Below are 22,371 nucleotides of genomic sequence, written 5' to 3' on the forward strand. Positions count from 1 at the left end.
GGCCCCTTTGAGTGCGGGCCTCTGTGTGACTGTACAGCTCACACTCCCACGAAGCTGGCCCTGAGAGTAACTATTGGTGTACATCTCCATCTCCCTTATATATACCGGATGCGTGTGAGACAATGCTGACTAAGGTAAGCCTGTCTGATTAATCTTTAATCAAGAGGCTAGCAAGGTGCGAGGTGCAATCAATAAATGGTTGTTGAATGAACAGATGAAAACTACACTATGTTCTCAATTCTAAAACACATCATCTTTTTGATAACAGCTTTAAGAAAAAGTAGAAAACCATATTAAATGTCCCTATCCATTGTGAAATGCTTTCCAATTTCAGTATAGTTAACAAAATGTACATCTTAGAACTGAAAAAACATGGTGGGGCCTTTTAGCATCCTACATGATGGCTGTTCTTCTTTATGCTTCATAGAAAGTGAAATGCCTCTTTCAGTTCTAAAGCTAGTTCCTGGGAACAACTTTCTGTCTTATTTTCTCTGATATCTGCTCTTGGCTGATCCCCAGGCTGGGATTGTCTGCAACCTTGGCTCATGATTGAAAAGTCTTGAGTGAACTGGTCTTACAGGCAGCAGGATAGGTGACCAGTCTGCCAGCCTCCCACCAGACTTCTAGGTTTCCTGGGGAAAGGGCCCGCCAACGCCCTTTATGTCATTTATGTAATGTGGCATCTTTAAACATCGCCATGGGGAAAGAGGAAGGGCTTGGCTCCCAGCTCTAACTGTTTTGGGCCTGTGACTTCCACTTTCTGTGCCTCAGTTTCCACCTTTATACAAGGAGGAGAGACAGTATAGGGAGAAGGGAGCTGTTGGGTGGGCGTTTAATCGGAACTACTCCAAGGTCTGTTCCTAGAGAGGTGGACAGTTGGTCTCCCAAGCTGCCTGAGCCCACACATCACTACCCCAAAGCTTTCAAGACCGGAAAAGGTGGAGGTGGGAAGAGGGGAAGAGGGCTTGGAGGATGCATACCACTCTTCAGCCCAACTTTCAGCGCCTGAGGCAGTGTTCCCTCACACCCACCCTGGGAAATCAGAATCCAGACCAGCCCCTCCCCCACACCTTCAGCCCCTCCCCCTGCGGCTTCCCCAATGCGGCCCCCTCCCCCCGATTACAGCATCGTTCTGGGCGCCAAGACGGATTCCAGCCAAGGGACTGCTGCAGTCAGCTCTCCTCCGCCTCTCCTGGCTCCTGCAGCCTGTGTCCTGGCTCTGCAGCCTCCGGCTGTGCTTCGGACAGTCCCCTTTCCCTCACCCGCCCCGCCCCCGCCATGGCATAACCCCTGGCTCAGGGCCTAGAGGTGGGCGGGCACAGTGGGCACGGGTGGGGGCCCCAGCAAAGTCGGCAGGTGTAGCCGGGTTCTCCCTCCACACCGGGGATGCCTCGGCCGTGCGGACTGTGGGTGGGGAACGCCTGTCGGAGGCTCTGAGGCCGGGCACAGCGCCCCACCCTGGCCGGGGCTGGGGCAGAGGAAGGGGGCTCTTTGAACCGAGGCCAGGAGCTGAAGTCAGGTAGCTGACCAGGAAAACCCGAAGGAGAGTCTCCTGACGGGATGTGCCTGGGGGGCCGTCCGTGACATTCAGGGTGTGACAGTGCCTCGGTGGGGCGCGAGACCGTGTCCGTGAGACTGTGTGACGGTCTCCCCAGCCGCCCGCCTCTGGGCTCGGCTCCCTGTGCCTAGGTCGGCTGCGCGTGGCGGTGACACTGTGTGCCTGTTTCAGGGTCCCCGGCGACACTGACCCAGTGGTCCCCGGGGAGGGGAGCTTATTCCCACTCCCGGGGTGGGCCTCCCCAGCGCTGTCGCTCAACGAGGCTGGCGCTCCTCCGAGACCCCGGCGGCCGCCCGCCGGCTGCGACCTCGGCCCTCCCGGGTCCGGTGCGGGGGCGGGGAGCTCGGGCTCCCCCTCCCTCTCGCGGGCTCCGGGCTCGGCAGCCCTGCGCGGGGGCGGGGGCGGGGGCGGAGCGCGCGGGCGGGATCCCCCCGCCTCCCCTTCCTGGTCCCCGGGAAATCCAGCCTCCGTGGCTTGGCCGCCTCCCGCTCCCGCGCCCGCTGCCGCTCGGCGCTCGCTGGGGCTCCGCAGCCGGCGCGGCCCCTCCGCTGGGGGCTCCGCAGTGCCGGGCCCCGTCCCTGCCCGCCCGCCCGCCCGCCGCCGCCGCAGCGCCCCCGGCCCGGGCCGCCGGCACCATGTAACCCGGCCGGAGCCCGAGCCGGGCCAGGTAAGCCGCGGGGAGGGGTGGGGACGGGGCCGCGCTCGCCGCGCCCTCTGCAGCGCCCCCCAGCCTCGGCCTGGCTGCGGCCCCGGCGCCGCCCACGCCCCGGGCTCCGGCGGCCTCGGCTCCCGGCCCCGGAACGGGGGAGGGCTGGGCCTCCTCCGCCGCCCCCGCCCCGCCCCGGCCTGGCGGCCCGCGGGCCTGACCCGAGGGACCGGCGAGGGGACCACGCGGAGCGAGGACCGGCTCTCCGGGTAGAGCCGCCGGGGCCGGCCAGCCCTGGCCCAGCTCTGGCCGGTCTGGAGGCTTGGGTTCGGGAGGGAGTAGCCAGCGGGGTTGCGGGGGGAAGTGGTGGTGTTGGGGAGATCCGGAGAGAAGTTTCCTGTGCTGGTGTGTAAGTGTGAGTGCGTGTCACTGTGTCTGTGACGAGTGTGAGTGTGTCAACGTGTGAGTCTGTGGGTGATTGTGTGCCCCTGAGTGTATGCAGTGAGTGTGTGCGCGTGTCAGTGGGTGTATGCAGTGTGAGTGTGGAGGGTGTTACTGTGTATGTATCTCTGGACATGTGTGTGAATGAGTGAGTGTGTTGTCACCGCGTGTGCCTGTATATGTGTCTGTGAGTGTGTATGTGAATGGATGTGTGTGTGTGCTGGTGTGACTATGTCTCTGTGAGTGGGTTCAGGTGTCTGTGGCCTGTGTGAGTGTGAGTGTGTGTGTGTGTGTGTTGGCTGTGTGAGAATGTGTCTGAGCAGGGTTCACTCTGAATCATCCACACCTGGTCTTTGTCCCCACTCCCCCCAGGGATTCTTGGTGGCGGGGAGCATGGGAGAGGGAGATCAGACTTTTCAGAGTCAGATCATCCCCCTCCCCCGGGACTCCTCACCCCTGACTCAGGCAAGAGCTGCGTTGCACTTCCCACCTTGGTCCCCACCTTCAGCCACCTCAGGGGGTACCCTCTGTGATGCTGCTGGTTGTGTCCTTGCTGCGTGCTGGGGCACCTGGTGGTGGTGGGGCCTGGGGTGAGCTGGAGTGTGTGTGCTTCCTCTTGGGGCCTGGGAACTTGTGTCAACCCAGTAATGTTTCACCAAGAGCCCTTTAGAGCCTGGAGCTGAGGAGGCCAGGTGGAAGCTTCTGCCCTGTTCTTAGCCATCAGAGCAGGTGGCTGTCTCCCAGACTCCCAAGCCCTAAATTTCTAAGTTCTGGGTCATTGGTTCAGCCCACTGGCTCTAGGTGGGTCTGTGCTCTGTGAAGTAATAAAATAATAATAATAATAATAATAATAATAATAATAAAAATGCCCTTTTATCAGTTTAGGGCTTTTGAAAAATGCTCCCCTCTCAACTCTTTCATCTTATCTCCCCAATAGCCCCCAGGAAGCAGGTGGGTCAGGTTAAGCCATATGAAATTGCCAATATTCAACTGTTCTTGTTTTTTACCTGCAAAAGCAGCAATTTCATGTAGTTCAACCTACTATACCACTATAATGCCAATTTACAGATGAAGGTGTTGAGGCTCGAGAGGTGAATTGCATTTCCCATAATCCCACACTGCTAGTTAGTGGTACAGAAAGACTCCATCCCTGGTCCTTTGGTAACCCGAAGAGCTGGGCTGGGCCAAAGTTAAGAGAGTGGTAGCCCCTGGTGTGCTCTCTGTGACCCTGGGGGCACTGATCTCCACCTTTGCCCAGCAGTCCCTGAGTCCTGGGGCTACTGCTGCACCCAGCTGCCAAGGCCTAAAAGGGAGAGAGAGGGGGAGAAGGGAGGGAGGGGAGGGAGAGGCTTCGTGAGTTGGCAGTGAATCAGGGTCTAAAAAGGGAGCGGGAGGGCTAGGGTGGCAGGTGCTTCTAAAAGGAACATGAACATAGGATGAACAGCCTCTGATACAACCCCCGCATCCCCCACCCCCACTGGCCCACTGATCTGGCAGGCAGTGCCCACTGCATTTTATGCCAGGGGGCTCACGTCCAAGGAGTGAGCTTGTATGTAGTTATCGAATGATGGCCAAGGGAGGAACCTTAGAATTGACTTGATCTAACCTCTTAATTATAAAGTGAGGATACTGAAGCCCAGAGAAGGGAGGGGACTTGTCCAAGGTCACACAGCAAACTTGTGGGTTTTTGGCTAGTCTTAGCCCAGGAACTTTCCAACCCTCCGTGTTGCTTTCCATTCCTGCCGCCCCAACCTCCCCTCCCCACGGCCATCCCCATGCCATCAGAGCTGAACAGAGGGGATCTGGGGAGAAGGATCAGAGACTCAATAAGCCTAAGGCTGTAGATCCTTCAATCTGGGACCCCTTTCAAAAGAGAGGAAGCTACAGATATTCCTGGAGATGGGGATTCCTAGCCATACCAAGCACTGAGGTAGGTTGTGGGCTTTTCTTGATTCCTGCTGGTGAGGCATTGAAGCTGCTGCAGGCCAGACTCCCAGACTTTCTTCTGAGGAAGTGCCTGCCTTCAGCTGCTGCCTGGCACCTCACATCATCTCTCTCTAGCTGATGTTGGGGCTTGAGCTGGCTCAGCTCCATTTTCCTTCATCCTACCCAGTTTCTGATGCATTTTGCCTCCAGCTGGCCTGACAGTTCCTTACTTCGTGGGTTCCTGTTGGGTAGAGAAACTCCTGGGGCTTGTCTGATTTTAGAAGAGTGTGTAGTTACCCTTAAACCCTTTCTAATCAAACATTCCAGGAGTCTCGGGTAAACCATAAAGATAATTGTTCCCATTTTACAGATGGGAAGACTGCAATTCAGAGAGAGGACTCCCATTTGGTTGCTTTTTCTTTTAATCTGCGAAGATCAGTAGAAGAGGTTCTTGGAGTGAGGGGATGAAGAGAGCAAATGACAGCAGCAGCTTTTGTCTAGAGGGTCTTCGACAGACCCCTTCCACTGTCTTACCATCCCCATGGTCAGGAAACCTTTCCAGAGTCTGGTTTCATTCCCACTTGGTGGATTCAAAGCTTTGTCTCTCAGTGGGGTTTGGAAGAACAGCTGCGTACCCTCCACTATACAAGCATTATGTCTCGATTCTCTTTACCCACCCCGCCCCCTCCCGTCTGAAGGCTGCTGGCTCAGCGGGCCTCCTGCCGTCTGGGGAGTCTGGGTTTGAGCTGGGGTGAGGCGGTGGCACAATCGTTATGGTAACGAGCTGCCAGCTCATCGTTGCTAATAACTTGTCAAGTCCCTAGGCTTAAATGCAGCTTGCCTTCCCACCAGCCCTTCTCCCCATGTCACAGAAAGAAAAAGTGAGGCTGTGAGGGAGGGGCCTGTGAATAAAGGAGTCTGGGGAGGTGGGTAGCCTTGTCCTTGGGGTTGTAACTGAAGAGCTCGGGGAGGTCACTTGGGGGCTGGCTTACGCATATGATTACATAAGTTTGCCTATGATTGCATGGACTGTTACATGTGAATACACTCGGAACATACTTGTATAAATCTGTACATGCTACATGATATGTTCATGTGCTTTTACACAGCATCCCATATGCAAACATGCCTCCAAGCATAAGAACATGCTTGTGCATGAATACTGCCTCTACCATCTGCACATAAGGCACCCAAGAAATCTGGGTTTGTGGGGGTGTCCAGGTATGTGGGTGGGGATCTGATCTTTTTCTGATGCGGCTTCAAAGTGTCTTGTTAACAAAGGGACAGAATGGTCCCAGAGTTCCTTCTTCCTTCCAGTGAGGAGCTTGGAATGAGAGAGGGCTGGGGATGGTGTGGGGGCCCCAAGCTCCCAGCTCCCGAAGGCCCCTGCCTCTATGCCCTTTAAGCTCAGGTATCCCCTGCCCCCCTCACTCTCTATTCTTTCTCATCCTCTCCTCTTCCTGTGTGTAAATATTAAAGAGCTGAGCCTGCAGGGCTGATGTAGACATGGGGAGAGAACAAAATTAAAAAGGATTCCCTCGCCCCCATCCCGACACCCCCACCCCGCAGTACCCCGCTCTTGCCTCCTCCCCTCTCTTTTCTCCCCTCCCCTCACTCAGTGCTTCCACATGTCTCTCCTCCCCCCAGTCCAGATGGGAGCTGGCTCCTTCAGCAAGGGGGCTCCGAGCAGGGTGTGGGGAGCTACCTCTCTCTGCCTCCCCCCACCACATCTGCCTACAGGGCTGGGAGCCCCCACGTGAGTATTTCTTTTATTTTTGGGATGGTGGTTAAGAAAGAAAGTGGTTTTTAGAACCAGCTGTGAGTGGCGTTGAGAGGCTCAGGGCTGAATGGAGGTGGGTGGGGTCTTCTCTCTAGGCTCCTTCAGGGAAGCCTCATGTCTCGGTTTCTTTTCTCTCTTTGGACATAGAGGGAAAGGAGGGGACCAGGTGCCCTCGGTGAATTGGAGCGAGTGTGGGAGGGGCAGGGGCGAGGGGCTTCTGCTCTGAAGAAAGTGTGTGGTGGGGTAAGCCTGTTCCTTTCTGGCAGGCTGAGTTTCGGGCAACCGGGCCCAGAGAGTCGGTGGGAGCTGTCCCGAGTGCTGAACGGGACTCGTGTGGTTTTGCTCCTTTGGAACTGTCCTGGGTCCTGAAAGGGGCTGCGTTGGGGCCCGATCATGGAAAGGCCGCTGGGGAGTGCTGAGGGCTCACTAGAAAAATCCTCCCAGATGACCCACTTTCCAAGGACAGAGTCCCTGGATGGAAAGATAGATTTGGGAGTCCTCCCTCTGGCTTTAGGCCTCATAGTTATTAGTGGTATTTGGGAAAGGAGCTCCTCTTTCCCTGTTTCAGTTCCCCCTCCCCTTTCCAAAACTACCCTACTGTTAGTGTAGGGGTAGGGATGGAGAATGATGTTGTGGATGTGAGCTCTCTTCTTAAAGATAGTTTTTAGTGTAACAAGCTTATGGGTACTGGCACCAGCCTTTCTCCTACTGGATCCCAGAAGTTCAGGCTCAAGGCAGTGCTGGATTAGGAGAGCTAGGTTTTTCTGGTTAGGTCTGGGGTGGATAGAGCTCAGAAGTTCAGGATAATTTGATTGACCACATGTCATCCCCCTGCCCACCACACTTTGGAATATAGGACAGAGGATAGTGAAATGTTTTGCAGGCCTGTTTCATTCTCTGCCTACTCCAGCCACAGCTCAGAGCAGCATTTTGGAGAGACTTTTGTTAGGGAGGAAGATTTCCAAGCAAAGGATTTAAGGAGTGTATGTGTGGGGTTGTTCAATGCCATGAGCAGAGAAGGAGAAGGCTACTGGAGATGGGACAGTGGGGAAAGAGGAAGATCAGGGGAAGAAAAAATATTTAAATTGGGGGATAGGGTCTGGGTTTCAATCCTCAACTCCCTTGGAAACCTTTTCCCCACTAACCTAGGGTCAGGGTCATCTCAATTTTCTGGGTTCTTATGCTCTGTCTTTGTAACTCTGAAGGGAATAGGGCAAGGAGTTATTTCTCCAGGTCTCTTCCCTTGTCATCCCAGGGAGATGAGAGCCAAATGTCAGGACATGCAGATGAGACTGTGGGGGAACAACAGGCAGGAGGGGTTGATGGCAGCTTCACCTCCCCATCCCCAAGAGCACAATCAAATATTCAAATGGAATCCTTCTTGAGGGGAGAGGAAGGAGAGGGTTTCCAGATGATGCTGGGCAAAAATTGGGTGTGGCAGAGAGTTCAAGAAAAGGGGGAGGTATCTAGGGACCCCAAACTGAACCAGTTCATCTCTTCCCAGATGTGATTTCCAGGTAATAAGGAGCCCCTCACCCATCATGTTTTTGATGTAACTCATCAAGATGATTCCTCCCTTCTCTAGCTGCTTGGAAGGAGCTGAGTTTTCCTATGCTGTGGGTGCTGGGAGGTGGTGGGTGTGGGTGTGGGTGCCTGTTTGGGGAGGGGAGGTGTTTGTGCTCCACTCAGCTCCCTTGGTTACATAACAGCTTTGATAAGACTTTACTTTGGAGCTGCTGCTACTGCCTGAAGCAATCACCCCTCCACCCCCACACGGAATGCTGGATGTCCACCCCCTTCTCCCTGGCCCCTTCGAGAGTCCTGCCATTCATGGTCCAGTGTTCCAGCAGCTGCTTTCCTGCTATGAAGTGTCTTCAGCTTGCCTCCCTGCTCCCTACTCAGCTCTTGCATTTAAATACTTGCTTTTTTTGTTATCTTGAGCCTAGGTCACCCTATTTACATTTTTAAGCCTCCAGGTCTATGCTTCCTTGGCAGGGCCCTGGGGCTGCGATGAGAGGGGTTCACTGAACATCATGAAGCTGCTTTCTAGGGAAAAAGAGTGGCATCCTCCGAGGTTTTAGGGCCCAGAGATAATTTTCTGACTCTTCCTTCCTCTGCCCCAATAACTGTTTTGGAGTCTGAGATCAGTGGACCATAGTCAGAGGTACTGGGAGGAAGAACTCTGGCCTTGACATTTTCTCTTCATTTCCCCTTTTAGAATTAAAGAGTTATATATATATATATGGGTTTGGGGGTGGGGGCTGCCTCTTGGGTGGGAAAAGGTGCATCTACTCCCTGAGGTGCACCTACTTCATTGTTACCCGCCCCCCGCAGTTGTCTGAGGAAATATTGGTTATTCCACGCATGGGACAAGGGGATAACAGAGCCCTTTATTAAAAGGACTGTTTTTTTTCTTTTTCTGAGGAGGGGTGGGAATGGAGTGAGTCCAGGAGTGGGGCATATCCTATTGAGGATAGGGATAACTTTCCACGTGGCGAAGTGGGAGATTGGCAAGACGAAAGAGCAAATGCAAACTTGTGATGTCACTTGGAGAGAATATGGACTCCTGGCTTTGTGCACAGGGTAGAAGCCAGAGGAGGGGCTGGATATCTCTGTGATTCCAGTGCACATGCATGTGTACTTCTGCCTAGGAGTGGGCATATGACTATGTATGTACTGTGTACATGCATGTGTGTGAGTATGCTGTGTGAATGTGTACAAGCACACTTATGAGTTTGTGTATAAGTGTGGACACATATATACATGTGTATATATGTGTATGACTCTATGTGTGCATCCATGTATATATGTGACTTGAAGGTAATTACTTAAATCTGTGTGTGTGTATGTGTGGAGTACTCACTCAATGATGCATAGATGTGTGTGAGTATGCATGTGAGCTTGTATTTGGGGCACATATATGCACACATGACTTAACAACATACAAATATATGTACATAAGTTGAGTCATACATGTGAATAAATGTGACAGAGAGAAAAAATGAGAGAGCGAGCGTGAGAGAGGGAGGTTCTGACTAAACATTGGGACTGTCCAAAAGTTGTTTTCCCACAAACTTGAACTTGATCCATCCTGATGCCTGTGACTCTTCTCCATAAAGTAGGCTCCTTGAGATCTCTCAAATTCTCATGTCACAGGGACCCAGTTGTTCCTTGCCACCATCCATATGATGGGAGTTTGCAGAGGAGAAACCTGTGCAGGCCTTTGGGACAGCTGAGTAAGGAACTGAACCCAAAGCTGATCAGATGTTATGGTTCTTAAGGGTGTAATGTGGGGGAAGAGTATGGGAACTTGAACGTTAATATTATCCCAGAAATTTCAAGAATCAAGCAGAACAAGTTGGGCTTAGTGGGTGAAAGGGGCAGGGATATTATGGAAGTCCAAATGTGTGCATAACCCTCACACATACAGGGTATGTGGCAATATGTATGTACATGTGCATGTGTACATTACTTGTCTGTGCCTTAATGTACATATCTCAACATAAATATGCTTTCTAACATGTACATACATGAACAAATCTACAGGGTTGTATATACCAACATAGGGATTTGTCAACATGTACACACAGATCCATATGATCAGAGTATGCAAAAATATGTGGGCACATGCTAACATTGGCCTGTTTGCAACTCGTGACCACTTACAGCTGCACCTCACTCACCCAGGTTAACAACAGCCAGCAAATAGTCCCTTTGCCATCACATGTGCTTCACCCAATGCACCTATTCATTCAACCAATGTTTATTTTATGCCTGTGATGTGCCACATACTGTGCTAGATACTGTGGATGGTCCTTGCCCTCAGGTAACTTACAATCTAGAGAAGGTAAAAGCCCTGGAACCAAGTGAGGAGAGTGTTAAGGAAGGTAGGAAGACATACGTGTTCACTGGGGGCAGTGGGGACCCATGGAGGGCTTGGTCATTTCTGGAGTGGGGAAGGGAGGGGTTTGGTAAAGGATTCATAGGAGAGCAGACCTTTGAGCTGAGGCTGGAAGGTTGAACAGGTGGTCACCAGGTGGGCAGCTGTAGGAAACAGGAAATGTCCCCACTGGTCTCCCTACTTCCACCTTTGCCAGGCCCCACACCATAGATTCTCCCCCAGAAGCAGCCAGACAAGGATGAGGTCTTGCTTTGCCAGTGGCTTTCCATCTCACTCAGAGTTAAATCCACAGTGCTTCCTGGGGCCTGAGTGACAAATTCTGTGTGTACAATAGCCTCCAGTGACCTCCGTGGTGTCAGGTGCCCCCTCTACAAGGGCTTCCTTTCAGTTTCACAGAGATGCTGAGCGCAGTCTCACCTCCAGGCTGTGGTACTAGGTTTTCCTTCACCCTGAAATGCTCTTCCCCCAGACACCCACGTGACTCGCTCCCTCACTTTATCCAAGTCTTTGCTCAAAAGTCACTTCTTTGGAGAGGCCTCCCCCACAGTCTGTCTTAAATAGCCCCTTGTCATCCTAGCCCCTCACCCACTTTTTAAAGAAAATTTCAGCACTTACCACCTCCACTCTTTCATGTCATTGTTTATCTTCTATCTTTTCCCACTAGAATGTAAATTTCATGAGAACGGGAGCTTCATCTGTCTGGTTCACTGTTGCCCCCACTGTGTCCAGAGGGGTGCTTGGCTCAGAGTAGGCCCTCAACGCGTGTTGGTGAATAGACAATTTTCGATAGATCGCACTGGCAGCCAGTGAGGAGAATGGATTGAGCTGGACCAAGATGCGAGGCAGGGAGACCAGTTAGCAACCCGCTGTAATAGCTTTGGTGAGGACTTAGGATGAGGGCAGCCCTGGCAGTGGAGGTGGAGAAAAGGAGATGCAATGTGCAAACACATGCATGCATGCAAACACACAAGCACACGTGTGCACGTATATATTTTAGCCAGTCGGATCTACTATCTTAGTCAGTAGGGGAAGGCTAAGGAAGAAAGTAAAAGTATCTTTATGTGTATATGTGGTATGTATGTCATGAATGCCCCATGACAAGCTGGATACCCTGGCTGCCATTCTCCCTTCGTTTTGGATCTTGCCACCACCACCCCACATACGCCAGGCTGCAGAGGGCTACCAAGCAGGGGTCCCTCTGGTTCCATTTAGCCAGTGATACAGGACTCCTGCCTTAGGGAACAGGGATAGGGAGCAGAGTCCTGAACAGGGGGAAGGCTTTTAGGCAGTGAGAGCCACAGAGACTTAGAGACACACACAGGGAGGCATGTAGACCCTGGGAGGAGGGCTCAGAGCCGTGAGCTTGGGCCTGACCCAGACTTCCTGAGGCCAGATGTGGTGGGAGGCAGGGCAGCATCCTCAGACAGCATCTAGCCCCCACCTTTGCCCCTCCTCTCTCCTGTGGGGTGGTACCTTGGCCAAATATGGGCTTAGGAGTGAGTGGTCCCCCCAGGCGGTGATGTGAATTCAGGTATGGGGGACACCCAGGGAAAGGGGACCCAATATCTAGAGGACAGGCTGGGGGTTTCGTGGTAGGGGAGGAATCTCTCTGAGACTCGCAACTTTGGCTGTTTTCCCCTCTGAAGAGAGCATGGAGACTTGAGCTTGTGTTGCTGAATGAGGAACTGAGGTTAGACCTCAGGCAGGACCAGTCAGCTGCTAGGGTGAAGGGACTGAGACTTAGTACTCTGTGGGGAAATCTGGGAGGGGTGCTGGTGAGAAAAGGGGGAGGAAGTGGGAGTTGTGGGTCAGTCCCGCCAGGATGCCAGTCTCTGACCTCTGTTAGGTGTGGTGGGGGCATTAAAGCCTGAAATCCTCTTTGAGAGTTCCTCCCCCAGACATCCAAGCGTGTGCCAGGGTTGCCTCCTTCCCGAGGCCGGTGTTAGAGCCCCTTGTAGTTTCTGGGGTGTATGGGGGCCTTCTGCCAATCTCCTCGCTCATCCGGACTAGGGGCGGGGGCGCTGCAGCCGATCCCCTCCCACCTGGGCTCTGAGCATGGGGGTTGGGCCGAAACAGCCGCCAGAGCCGCCCACCTGCCCGCGGTGTCATGGCAACGACTCTGCCCACGTGGACGATGAGGAAAGGGAGGAGAAGAGAGGAGAGGAGACATCACGACCGACGTGAGGATGGGAAGGGGCTCCTCAGGGACCTGCGTGTTGGAACCCCCAGCCCTTCAGCTTGGCTGGGCCCTAGCACCTTTCACTCCAGGGCCCAGGGCGGGGTGGGGCTTGTGCTCCAGTCCTGGCCTCAGAGTGTGCATGTCCTTGAGTGTCCTGAGTGATGATGACCTTGGCCTCCTGCGCTGGGGGCCCCGGGGGTCCTGGGGAGATGGGGCTTTGGCACGTCCAGGCCTTTCCTTCTTTCCCCACCGCAAGTCGGGGATGGTGCCTGGGGCTGAGGGGATGAGAGCCCGACCTACTTATCCATTTTCTCACTATTTTTCAAAAGGAATATGACCCACTTTTCAGCCAATCGGACTGGGGCCTCTTCCCCGGCTGATTCCCTGAGCCCCCCTGCCCAGGCCTCTGCCCCATCCTCAGCTTATTAGCCACGTGCTGGACCCACTTCCTGAGGGAAGCAGGTGCACCTGCGTGGAGGGGTCCTTCCCTGCCCTCTGCGCCAGGCTGGGAAAGGGCCTGTTCTGAGTGGGGCAAGGCTGGACCAGGGCCCGACTGATCCCTCGTCAGCTCCACTTTTGGTGGACCTCACTGATGGCCATGGTCCTGGGTACTTTGAGTGTCCTGTCTGCCCTCCCCATATGCTCCCAGGACACACCCCATGGAGGGTCAAGAAAGGCTGTGGGGAAGGTAGGAGAGGACTGTATGCTTCCTCTCGTTCTGTATCAGTGGCTGCTGGTGGGCTGCCTTCTGAAGCTGCTCCATTTCCACGGGGAAAGGGAGAGCCTGTGGCACTGGAGAACCATGTCTGTCTGTCTGTCTGCCTGCCAGAGCTCTCAGAGAACCCTCCTAGAGGGTTCTGTCTGTGCCTCTCTTCCCAAACCCCTCCCCCTCTCTAGGATATTGGTCTGGGCCTCAGAGCCCCCTCCCTCCCTCAGCTATATTGGCCTGGGTTGGCTTGGGGGGTGATTAGGGATTTAATTATTTAGTTTCTCCAGCTCAGTAGATTAATTCCATCCATCACAGGCAGGCTGAGCCTTCTCCCCCTCTCAGGGCTGCCTGGCCAACCCCAGAGGGAGGGAGCATTATCGCTCACCTGGGCCTAGTATTGGACCTGGGAACAATGGATAAAGTTCTTGTTGGGGGAGGATTTGGTGTATGACGTTGAGAAGACGTGGGTGCCTAAGTGAGGCGAAATGAACATGTATGTCTGTTGTATGGGGATAAACATGTGAACACGTATGTAAGGTTTTGTATCTGTACAGCTTCTGTGTACAGGAGCATGAATGTCCATTGGATGAAAATGCACATGCATGTGAACCCTTGTGGGAGCAAGGATGTGTGTATCTGTGCACATTACGCAATGATGACAATATATGTGAGGACAGATGCCATGTGAGTTGTGTTGGATGACTCTGCCTTGCTGTGTAATCTGCTTCTGGATAATACATGGGTTACACTGTGAATAAGCAGTTTCGGGAACACGTGTGCCCATGTGCGAAGGAGGGATGGCAAGGGTAGAGGTTTCCTGAGGCTGAGTGATGAGTCAGGGCACACTGGGTGTCCACCTGGTGGCCTCATCAGACCAGTTTAGTCAGAGAATGTGCTACTTTAGACCTGCCAGGGCTTGGTCTCCTAATGGTTGAGAGTGTCGGGCCTGGACTCGGACCCAGATTCAAATCCCTCTTCCAGCACCTGTGTGGCCTTGGGCAATTTTCTTTCCATTTCTAAGCCTCATTTTCCTCATCTGTAAAATGGGGGTAATAATGCTACCTATTGCGAAGGATAGTTGCGAGGACTAGACGAAGAAGTGCATCTAAAGCATTTAACGTAAAGCCTGCTCAGTTGTAGGCATTCAAAGAGCTTAGCCTTAGACTTCAGAGTTGAAAGGCATCAGAGATTGTCTGGCCTGAAATGTGTTCAGTGCTCGAATCCATCCGTGCTTATACCATCCTGCGAAGTGACCCTCCCACCTCTGCTTGCATGCTTCCCTGGACAGGACACTCCCAGGTCTTCAGGAAACCCACCTCACACTGGACCAGCCCTGCCTTCTGGGGAGTTCTGGTGCAGCTGCAGAGACTCATTTCCCTCCTGCCTTCTCCTGTTTCTCCCCCCTCGCTATGCCCCAGCTGAGGGGTACTACTTCTTGATGGCTCAATCACTGACCCTAAAGTTATTGAGCACCTACTGTATGCCAGATCTTGTCCATGCAGATACAGATCAGATGAATCCTGGTTGTCGAGGAGCTCACAGCCTGCCAACAAATATTTACCCTACTGTGTTGAAGACCCAAGAGTAGGTAGCAACAGCTGTGCCCTGGGATTGATGGGGAAGGCACTCTTAGGGATGGTTTCTTGGAAGAGAAGATACCTAGACTGTATCAGAGGGCAAAGTTGGGAGGACAGGCCTTCCATATGGAGGGATCTCACAGTCTGCGCTGCCCATGCTCTCTCCCACTGTGGTCCTGGCTCCTGCTAAGCCCAGAAATCCAGAGAGGAGAGCAGAGGCTAAGATACACTGGAGGCTGGGGCAGGATCAGGCAGAGCTGAGGGGTGAGAGGTGTCACCACGTGAGCCTGGCAGTCAGCTAAGCACCCATCTCCATGGGGCCCAGCCCTGTGCTTGACTCCCCATGGGAGAGGCATAGAAGGAGGAGACGGGCCCTGGTGCTGGCAGCCCTGTTCCAGCTCACATAGAGAGCTTACAGGACAGTGTGCTAACCCAGGAGGCAGTCCTAAGATCTGGACTCCATGGCAGAACCGGACATCTGGGCCAGAGGGTAGAAAGGCCATGGGCCTGACCTGGCTGAGAAGCTGCTGCCCAGTGGACCTTGTTGTGGGCTTGGGATCCTACCTGTTCTTCTCTGATGTCCCTGGCAGGCTCAGGTCTGGCAACATCCTGGAGGCCAGGGCAGCACCATCCCAATACTTGCCAAATACATACAAATGAAAGAAGGTGCTAGGGTGCTAAAGTCAGGAGAAGCCAGCATATGAGGACATATGTGCCCGTTACCTTGGATAGGTCAGCTTATTTCCTCATTGCCACAACCTTAGGAGGTAGGTAGTGTTATCCCTATTTTACAGAAGAGAACACTGAGGTTGAGACAGATGAAACAGGTTGTTCATGGTCACGCAGTAGGCTGCAATATAATGGTTGGAGGTAGATGGTTGGCTTCCCAACAACCAGCAGTCAGGGTGCTGGGCCTCTCCTTCCAGATCTCTGGAGTTGGAAGAGAAACCACTTGCCCCGGCTGCAGGGGTTGGTGACGGTCTGCAAAGCAAGGGCCTCTGGTTCCTCAGATGCTGCCATCTTTGTTCGCCAGGGCTGCTGTGCTGTCTTCAGCATGCTCAGGGTGTGGGAGGTCTTCAAAAGGAGCCCAGGCTAACAGACAGTCCTGGATGAAACGTGAGACAATGAGTTTTCAGAGCACCCATTTCTGAGCCAGCCTGAGTCAGGGATGCCTCCAGCTTTGGCCCATGGCTGACTGAGAAGCTTTCTCAGAGGCTCTGCTTCCATACCTCGTGGATTTTAGTGGTTTCTCCTGAGTTATCAATAGCTCACCCTCAGCGCTGTGCATTTTACTTGTACTGTCTTAATCCTGTGAAATCACAAAGGGGACTATTCTTGCCTCCATTTGAAAGTTGAGAAAAGTGAACTTGAGAGAGATGAAGAGACTTCCTTAAGGCCACATGTCTAATAATTGGTAGACCTGAGACATGAACCCAAACAATTCAGCTCAAGGCTCAGAACCCACAGCCTCTCTCACTAGCTGCCTCTGACCAGGGTCCTATAGGAGTCTTGTCCTGGGAGTCCTGCCTTTCAGCAATAGATAGGGATGACTTCCCCAAAGAAGGCTCCTGGAGACCCTCAGGAGGGGGAGCATGGACATGACAAGGCAGAACAGCCTGAGAATTGGTTCTGTTCACAGAAAGGGAAGAACGGGCCAAAAGCACTTGGCCGTGGCTGCAATTAGGGAGTGTGGGGGCATGAGGCTGATTAGGCTGAGTTGTGTCTCATAGGCCCTTTGGTAGTCCTGAAGAAGGGAGAATAAGCCTGAACTTCACTTCTGGTGCCTCTTGGCCACATGGCTCCAGCTGGGAGAGGAGCTGAGGCCCAGAGAGTCTGAAGGAAGACACCTCCTTGGGGCTGGATGGTGGACCCCGAGCCCTGAGAACCCTCCCCACATTCTCATTCTTCTTCTCTGCAATGTGGGGAGGGTCACTTTACCCCCTCTTCCTTCCTCTTTCCCCCCACTACTTTCCTTGAACTATGCAAAGGGGCATATCTGGAGAGAGCCAGATGTGGCTGGAAAAGAACCATCTTTACCTGCTAGTCGAGAGGGGCTAGATAAATGATGAGCAGGGCTGGGTTTGGAGGCTCGATTTCTAATACCAGATCCTTCAGGGGCTCTCCACAGCCTTTAGAGGGAAAAGAGTGGAGGTCCTTTCTGTGGACTGTTGTGCGCAGTTGTAGAGTGGACGAGGGTGGCAAGTGAAGACTCATTCATGCAATAGATATTTTTTGAGCACCTGTAGTGCCAGGCATTGTTCTAGACACTCAGAATACTGCAACGCATTTGACAGACGTAGTCCCTGTCCCCCTGGGGCTTATGTTCTGCTATGAGGAGATGTACTGTAAACATGTAATAGATAAAGAAAATAATTTCAAAGAGCAACAAGTGCTATCAAGGCAATAAAACACGGATGATGTAGAGTGTGCCTGTGGGATGGGGCTCGACTTTAGTTCGTGGGTGGTCAGGGAAGGCCTCTCTGAGCTGAGACCCAAAAGATGAGACAGAGGAAGCCATGGGAATATCTGGGGCAGAGTGTTCCAGCAGAGAGAACATCAAGACAAAAGCCCCCTGAGGTGGGATTTTCAAAGAGATTCCAGGTAGTGTGGGTTATTCACAGGCTGAGCACCATCCAACGGGTCAGGAGATGGATTTAGACTTGGCTCTGCCTAAATGTCTCCAGTGTTTTGGAGCACAGTCAGCCCGTTTTCTGTAAATTTCCTACCCCATCCTCCAGGAAGAGTTGATTAAATAAAGTAGTAAAGGTGAATGAAAAGACCCTAAACCTCCCTTCTTCGATTCTCTTCTTCTTTCCTTCTTCTCTGTTTTCTGGAGCAGTGAGAGTAGGAGAAGGAGGTTTTTCTTTGGGGTCCTAAGGGCTGCAGTTGGGCACAAGGCATGCTGAGTCCTCAGTGACAGGACTGGGTAGTGGGGTTGAGAGATGGGGATGGGGGCACCAGCCCAGCTGCAGAGATCCTGCCAAAGGCAGCTGGGCAACGCCAGTGTTGAAATGGTCAGTGGGCTCTGGCAGAACTGGATGCAGGAGGAGGCGGGAGGCTGAGGGCAGAGTGCCTATCCCTGGGCACAGGAGTGTGGGCTACACGTCAGAGGCTCTGTGTTAAGGCTCCCCAGTAGGTAACCCTTTCACAGTGGACATCCAGCTCCAGCCCCGCAAACTGCTGTCAGGACAGGTGGTGGTGGAGGACTGGACACGGGAACTGAGGCAGAATCCTGGATATTCTGGTTAAGTCAACACAGGGAAAGGGGGCAGGTAGGCAAAGTCCGAAACTTTGGGCTCCCAAGGGCCCACATGGCTCCACCCATAGGCATGGAGGATCCCAGACACACAGGTGCAAAATGAGTTCCAGACTTCACTTGCTGTAAGTTCTGCTGTGTTGGAACTGGTATGGCATGACCTCATAGGCTCCAGTGTGAGGGGACTAGATGGGGCTGATCCCCAGCAAGAGAGCAACTGTCTCCCTTTCCTGCCATCTGGACCGTTGTGCCTAGCTTGTTGCTCTCCCAGACAACTTCATAGGGAAGACATGAATCAGTTAATATTTGCTTTTTTGAAATCTTCCCCACTGCCCAAGGCATCACTTTGTGTCAATCTCTAAGACACTGGCCTTTGTCGAACACACCTGGAGCCCTGGGTGCCCACGTTTGGACAGTCTTGAGTAAGAACTGCTATTCCCCAGCAGAATATCTTTGGTTTCATATGGCTGTCCCAGAAAGATTAAGTGACCTACCCAAGGTCACACTGTAAAACAATGGAGAAAGTTGTAGAAATGAAGGTACAAATAATGATAGCGACCTTTACTGAGTATCCACCAGACACCAGGTACAAGACTAAGGGATTTGTGTGCTTTGCCCCATTAACCGTCACATCATTAATACCTTCCTGATGGCTCCAATATTATCCCCACTTTACAGATAAGAAAATAAGCTGAGAGGTGCATCACCTGCCCAAGCACACACAGCTAGTGAGTGGAAAGGGATTTGAACCCAGAGAGACTCACAACAGAGTCTACACTGATGACTGCTTTGATCCAGGGAGATTGTGAGTCGCCTTGGTCTCAAGAAAGGAAAATCAACTGATTTGGCCAGGCAGGGCCCTGGGGGAGGGCAGAAGAAAACACTCTGACTCCTTCCTCTGCAGCTCCTTTCCTTCCTCCATTTTCCATTCTTTTTCTGGAAGGTAATTGCTTGGGGCAGTGACAACCTCCTGGCGAATTACACAGCTGGTTTCCCAGTGAGATTTGTAACAACAACCCCGCCAGCCTGGCAGCCCCCAGCAAGTTCCGGTTTAAGAAACTAATTGCTGGATTGTGTAGTTGGTGCTAAATTGGGTAATTTCTTGGTGACGGCATGTGTGCCACTTCTTCCATTCCCAGATAGATTCGAGCTGCATCAGAGAATTTGTCACACACGGCACCCTCCCAGACTCCTTCACTCCCCACTTCCCAGCCAGCCACAGGCAATTGCAAAAGCGGCTGCCTTTCTGGGCCCAGAGGTTCCACACCTGGGCAGCTCTCTGTGTCCTGGGATAGTGGATAGACGCCTGGGTGCAGTAAAATGGGGAAAATAACACCAGCACCCAGAGTTGTTATAGGGCTTCAGGGAGCTTCCTTTAGTACTTATCTGACATTGGACTTAGAACAAACTCAGTACTCACCACACGGGGGAAAGGCGAAACCATACTCTGGTTAGGTCTAGAGTGTGTGGTATGGGTGAGGTTATTTTATTTGTTTGTTCCCTTTTTTTTTTTTTTTTAAAGCAAATCCACTTTCATTACTGTGTTTGCTTCAGACTGACGTTTAATAAGTTCGGCCTCTCTGGGCTTGAAGCACAGGCAGGAGAAGAGATAAGGCATTGGAGTGAGGCAACACTGGATTTTGTTTCTGGGTTTGCCACCAACTCTGTGACCTTGGGCAGGTCAGTTTGCCTCTCCAAGCCTCAGTTTCTTCTTCTGTCAGTTGGGAGGAGGGGTAATGTCTATCCCTTGGAACAGTTGTGAGAATTAGATAAAATGTCCTAAGAGAAAGGATCTTGTTCTTTGTAGGCTCACATTCACTCAGCAAACACCTGCCACATGCCAAGCATTGTTCTAGGGGTCGAAGATAATGCAGTGAATAAGATGGATGAAATTCTTGCACCTGCCTGGAGCTTGCATTCTGGTAGGAGAGACAGACAACCTCTGAATCATGCAGATTGAAAATGGTAATGCTGTAAGAGCTATGCAGGGACACGGTGCCTCGAGAGCAAACAGCAGGGGGATCTGACCTAGTCAGGGAGGCCAGAGAAAGCTTCCCTGAGGAAGCAACAACTGGGCTGAGATCTGAAGGGTGTGGAGGAGTTAGCAAGGCAGAGGTGGGCGGGAAAAGCTTTCCGGACAGGGGGAATAGGCCTCATGATGGGAGGGATCATGGGACTGCAAAAAGACTGGCCTGGCTGGAGCAGAGGAAGTAAGGGGGAGCATGTCGTGAGAGGGTGTTCGAGACGTAGGAAGGGCCAGACCCTGCAGGTCTCATTGGCTGGGTCAAGGCATTTTATCCTAAGAACATCAATAAGCCAATAAAGAGTTTTAAGCAGAGAAGTGACATGATCAGATTTGTGTTTCCAAATGACCCTATGCATTGGAGCAGGGGAAGAACAGAAGCACAGAGACCAGTTAGGAGCTTTTGCTGATGTCCATGCAGGAGAGGATGTTCTGAGGTAGTCAGATTAGTTAGCAATGCTTACTGCTGCAAATACAGAAAATCTGGCCGACAGTGGTTTAAATAAAGAGGAGTATATTCCTTACTGCATTTAGGCCTGGAGGAAGGCAACTGCTTATGTTCCATGCCTCAATGACTCCAGAACTAGCATTTCAGTGATTCTCTAGGCCTTTCTTTCATGGTGGCAAGACAGCTGCCCTAGCTCCAGGCATCACGATTGTATTCAAGCTGAGAAGAAAGGCAGGAAGGCTGGTACTAACAAGCTCCATCCCTTTTATCACAAAGGCAGAATCTTTCCCAGAAACCCTCATCATATTTTTATGTTTATGTCATTAACCAGAAGTGAATCATGTGGCCTCTAGTTATAAAGGAGGCTGGGAAAGGGGAAAGAGTTGGGCCTGTTTTAGCTAGTCAGCCGACAATGATTTGGTGGATATGGAAATAAGTGGACAGATCTATTCTTAGAAAGCAAAATCCACAGGACTTGGTGATGGATTGCATTCTTAGTCCCCTCCTTGCTCATTTTTCCTTCCTATTGATTATGTTTAGTAATGGGATGGCAGCAGGAGGAATGTGATCATAAAGCATAATATATAGGAGGAAGCCTATATAGTTAAATCTATATCAATTAAATCTTCTCTTTAGGAAATTCGTAAGTTGACCATCTTCTTCCCCCGGTAATTTGGATTTGATTGTATTATTTACTCTTTTGGACATTGGAGATTTTGGAAATCCAAAATAAAGGCTTCACATGAAGGATGACACTATGGAATCTTAGAGGTTATAAATTGGTTTTGTATACATTGTATCATTTGATATTCATTACAGCCCTGGGAGATAGGTGAGCAGGTGTCATTAGGCTCAGGGAGGGTAGGTCACTTGTCTAGTGTCACACACCTTCTGATCTCAGGGCTTGCGCTTTTCCCACTAGGCAGTGCTGCTCCATAGGCCATTGGTAAGGGAGTCAGGGGTGGTTTGTCCGGAGAGGAGCAATTACAGGGGCCCATAACCTCTGAGACTAGAGCCAGGAGAATATGGATTGATGCTAAAAGATGGAAGTTTGAGAAGATCTTGATGCGGGCTCAGTGGCTTGGCAGCAGCACCTGTGTGGGTTGAGGAGGGGGGAGCCTGGGAATGGCCACCATTGGGAAGGCTCAGCATGAGGCTGCAGCTTGATTTGACCACAAACAAAGCCCATGGGCTGGTCTGGGCTTCTGCCAAAGTGGCCTTTCGTGCTTTGAGTCTCAGATGTGGATGCTGCCTGGGGCAGGATAAGAAGGACCATGCCATGGACAAAGGACCAGGCTATCGAAGCTTCTTTCCAAGGCATGGAGATGCTTCCAGGTGCTTTTCCAACAACTGCTTTCGGGGCCCTCTTGGTCTGAAGTCACCTCTGCTTCCACAGGGAAGAGCAATGGAGGAGAATTGTCGTCTAGAGCCAGGCAGTTGAAATCTGTGAGGTCACCCCAGTTTCCCTCCAGGCGAGATAACCAGCAGCTTCTCCAGTCCAGGCCACAGGGTGGGCAGGGGGCTGCGCATGTCTCACCCTCTCCTCTGTGGAAGATTCCCAGGAGACTCCACAATCTTCTTCATTGTCTCACATCCCTCGAGGTCAGGAAGTTCCTCCTGATGTCTGACTGTGTATCTTCCACTACCATTAATCATGCCTGCAAAGCTAGCTCTTCTTCCTGACATCCCCATGTCTAATAATGGCATCATTAGTCTTCCAGTCACGGCTGCTGCAAACTTCAGAGTTGTCTTCCTTTCTGACTCTCTCTCTCCCACCTCTTCCCAGTATTTTCCAAACCCTAAATGTCTGCTGGAACTCTCCCAACCCACTCCTCAGAATTCCTAATTTTCCCACCTCGTTTGCCTTTGTGCCTGCTGTTTCCTCCACTGGGAATTCTCTCTCCCCCATCACCATTGTCTATGGAAC

At 52.1% G+C, this 22,371-nt stretch overlaps 1 protein-coding gene across 3 annotated transcripts in view; it reads left to right on the forward strand.

The window, feature by feature from the left end:
- The first annotated feature begins 2,027 nt into the window (after positions 1-2,027).
- Positions 2,028-22,371, forward strand: part of DLGAP3 (DLG associated protein 3) — a 57,030-nt gene continuing 36,686 nt past the window's right edge. Inside the window, exons 1-2 of one of the 3 annotated variants that reach the window (XM_070610358.1) lie at positions 5,843-5,982; positions 6,219-6,327. The gene's annotated coding sequence lies outside the window, so the exon portion shown is untranslated. Of the gene's footprint in view, positions 2,226-5,842; positions 5,983-6,218; positions 6,328-12,196; positions 12,433-22,371 lie in introns of those variants that run through there. The other 2 variants (XM_070610359.1, XM_070610360.1) reach the window with 2 other exon arrangements.

This window comes from Equus przewalskii, chromosome 2, assembly GCF_037783145.1.
Source record: "Equus przewalskii isolate Varuska chromosome 2, EquPr2, whole genome shotgun sequence".
NCBI lineage: Eukaryota > Metazoa > Chordata > Mammalia > Perissodactyla > Equidae > Equus > Equus przewalskii.